The sequence below is a fragment of the Rhea americana genome, unplaced genomic scaffold, assembly GCF_003343005.1.
Source record: "Rhea americana isolate MKP2758 unplaced genomic scaffold, rheAme1 scaffold_4, whole genome shotgun sequence".
NCBI lineage: Eukaryota > Metazoa > Chordata > Aves > Rheiformes > Rheidae > Rhea > Rhea americana.
The window spans coordinates 4,309,220-4,313,299 of record NW_028186534.1 but is presented as its reverse complement, the minus strand read 5'-3'; positions in this window follow the sequence as shown (position 1 = coordinate 4,313,299).

Below are 4,080 nucleotides of genomic sequence, written 5' to 3'. Positions count from 1 at the left end.
TTTTGGCCAAAACTCTTTTCATAAAGGGTTCGGATACAGGCTCTATTTTAACTAAATAGCTAAAAAGTTTGAAGAAAAAGCGACCTATGAAGATAACCTATTTTGGTACATTTCATCTCAATGTTGTGTTTTGCTTGTTAGGAACTAGTTGCTTTGTGTCACGATCGACAAAATGAAAGATATCAGAAATGAAAATTGAGATCGGATGGGTGGAGAGACTCGTAAGGATGAAGTCAACTTGGGAAAAAGKTTTTTTTCTTTCAGTCCTTCATCTGAAGTGGATGTGGGGAAAACCAGGTATGTYGTGGATTATTAGTGCTTTCAAAACTCAAAGAATTAGGCTTTTACTATAGAACAACGTTAAGTGGGTGCAATTAGACAAGCCATTATAGGGAAGAGGTTCAAAGGTACGGATGGATGGATGAACAGTGCTCATCAGGTAAAGCATATTAAACTAGGAAATGTAGCTTGCTGAGCTTTCAGCCAAAGCTTGGAAAAAATTGAAATTTGATTTGCTGAGCAGAAGGGGGTCTTGGAAAAAAAGAGCAACAATAGAAATTCCATACTAAATTACTCTCCGAGGCAGCGTTTATAGGAGCTAGACGGGAAGGGAATGGCAGCCTTGCCCAAGGAAGTCTGTTGCCTGTGTGTGTCTGCTGGGAGAATGCCCTGAAGCCTGATTCCCAGGGGCTACCTAAGTCACTAATCTCTCTCCATTTTTGAATAATCTTTGGGTTGCAGGTTTTCTCAATAAGTGTTATTTTGTTAATTCTGTTTTTAAGTATTTGKTGTGTTCCCTATTTGCAAAAGAAGAGCTCGTTGCAACTAAATTTGCTACACTCTGCTCGTTTTTCAACAATACATGTATAACTGAAAGTTGAAAAAAGGTGACCAATCTCGTGTTTTTTCTACTTATTTTTTACATACTGACATATATGCTATGCTTTCTGTAAAATGTATCTGCTAAAAACAAACTATTATCTTCTTATTTAGAGTCCTGGCATACAGGAAAATACTATGAAAAGTGGAAGAGAAATGATAGTATGAATTATTGTGATAAATTTTTGCACAGTACCTTGTAAGTCTCCTGAGTATTAGATGTGAAGCTGTGGCAATACAGAATCTAATAAAAGCTTCAGGGGTAAAACCTTGGCTCTGATGAAACCTACAGAATGTTACTTAAGAACAACTGGAGTAAGTATGAAAGTTCTTACCTGACTTACAGAGAAGAGATGATGGAGAAATAACACAAGAGACAGAAAAGGTAATAAAGCAATATTGAACAGTTACAGGAAAAGCAGGAAGGGCTCTGGCCCTTAGAACCTACCTTTTTGTGGTGACAGACTATAACAAGCTGTCAAAAGTAATTTATCTTCCTGTAACTACAGTGTTTCAAGGGTCTGCAGCAGACTGTCAGCACTTGTGTTGCTCTTATAGCAATAGATCCAGTAACACACCTACAGTAAACCAGCATTTGAAACTCCAGCCTTTCCAAAGTACATAGCAAGTGAATTACTGTCCTTAAACTAGATCAGATTTTTCTCCTGTTCCTGAGAAATTTCTTGCCCAAATAAGCAAGCTTCATTATCCAAATTTTGTTTCATTGCTTTTGAAGTTATTGCAAAAGGAAACAGTAAACATGCTCTGAGGCTGCAACAGATGATGGGAAAATACATTTAAAATGCCATAAAATATTTTAAAAACATGTCCCAGTACATGGCTTTGCTGTTAACCTAAACCCAATCTCTGTTATAAAAGACAACTCAGTCTGACTTGCACTTCTGGCAAAATAAAAATAACTTCCCCCCCCCTAAAACAAATGACATCTAAACTCTACTTCTGATGGAAAAAGAGACCTTGGTTTCTTTATCACAGTTCTGCCAAATTATTGAGGTTTTCACTGTTTCTGATGGGCTTCAGCATCTGTACATGGTGCTTATGTGAACAGAGGAAAATGGAGACTCTGGTAGCTTGTCACAAAGCTGCTCTAATCAGCAGATGTTAACCTCCGTTCTGACTAATGTGATAATGCTGCGCCATGCAGAAGCTTAGAGGAAGGCTTACACACTCACAGCTAACCCATAGCTTTGTGCTATTTTGTAACTGCTTGAGAATTGCTTCATTTCTCATTCACTCCTCTGGAAGAGGATCTGATGTAGCTCTCTTGCTCTGTTACAGCAGAATGGGAATGAACGTTGTTAGGGGTCTATGACATGATTGGAGGTGTGGACTGTTACTGTATCTAGGACTGGTGCTATTTAAAATCCTTTTTTTTTTTTTTTTTTTTCAGTAAGAAAATGCATGTCTTGGGCCCAAGTGTTAGCACAGGCTCATGCTAGCAGTGAAGTCTTTATTCTGGTGGCCAGGTGAGATGCTCTGCTCCTTTTACAAATAGGAAGCCTGTTAAGACCATGGCATGGAAGAGATTTGAACATGAAATTATGGGCACGTTAACACTCAGTAAATGATAAAACAAAGGATACTCTTGGAAATGCAATGAATATGTTATTTCAGTGCTCAAAAAAAAAAAAATTATTTGTCTTGTTTGGAGGTCCTTAAAGTGTTGGAAATGAGTTGTGATTGCTCCAGCATGCTCATGCTTACAGTCCTGTTCACAACTTGAACCAATATAATCACATCAGATACGTGTATCTCACCTCCTCTTTTGTATTTAAGATGCAAAAGTTTTCATTTGCAGGTTGGAACGTGTATTAACCTACTAATAATKTTTTGGCAGAACACATTCTAGTATCAACTATTCTTTTTTAATGATGCTACTAGCATGATTTGCTTGGTTTGCTCACCGTTGCATTCAGCTATACTATCTTTGAACCTTGTCACAGCGTACTTGTACTCTGATCTGGTTAGCGATGYGATTGAGAACAGATTTTATGCTGTAACATTGTGTGCAAATACCTTAAAACCTGGTCAGGTGAAAATGCTGAGCAAGGCCTGGGGTGTGTGTGCACACATGCCAGCCAGTTCTCAGTGCTTACGTGTATTCATGAGTAAATAGGTGTTACAGATTCCTCCTTCTGGCCATTGTAGATTGCTGGGACCAGCAAATCCTCATACTCTAGTGAGACACACACGCTGCTGGGACTGGAAGGCCATGTCTGCTAAACAAGTGTTGCTAATGCTAGTTTATGCCACCCTGATCAGCAGTGTAGCCATGTAGCTAGTGTAGTCACTAGCTGAATGAACCAAGGAGGAACATGGAGAAACATATTCCAGCAACAATAAGGAGAGTATGAGCAGGCACTAATAGMGAACAGGCCCAACGCCAGGAACTTTGGAGGCAAAAATGAGAGAACTTGAGAATCTTTAAATATGTTCAGACAGCAAAATCTTCTCAGAAATGCCAGGAAAAGAAAATCTCTGCTCTTGACTCAGATGAGGCAGGTGTTAGTGCTAGAATTTCAAGCAAGAATGATTAACTGATTGACAGGTTGTTAGAAACAGAAGTTTGGTTTGCTTAGGAGTCTGCCATTCCTAGCATTTCTTCCTCTTTCAGAGGTTTTTATAAATGAGTGTGTGCTTATCTTGCAAGCATCTGTCAATCTTYCATTGAGTTTGATTTCCTTGACTGTGGTAAAACTTTCTATTTGTGGCAGTCACACAGCTTTCCCCTAAACCTTTAGGGGACAGATTCTGCCAGGCTTGTTTCTCAGAAGGCCATGAGTCAAGCAACACCTATTCTAGAAAAACACCACATTTGATTTTCTTTTGTGTTGTGCTCAGCCCAGAGAGACGCTCTTTGCAAATGCCTCCAAAGCAATAATTAAAGGCTGTTTTGTTCATGCCTGCTGTAGACAACCATAGCTGACATGTTTTACAGCTGCTGCCTGCCTGCTACTTTTTTGAGCCAAAGGCTGAGATCAGATGATTTGTAATCAGGTTCTTTGCTTTAGCCCTGCTGGAAAAAAAAAAAAAAAAAAAAAAAAMCTCTCAAATCTAGCAATGAATCTGTTTCCTGGGGTAAATGGTTTTTAGACGCTGGGAAGATTCCCTCAGGCTTGGGTAACAGTGTAGCACTTGTGTTAACACCAGCAACTTGTGCAACTCTTTACTTGTTTCACC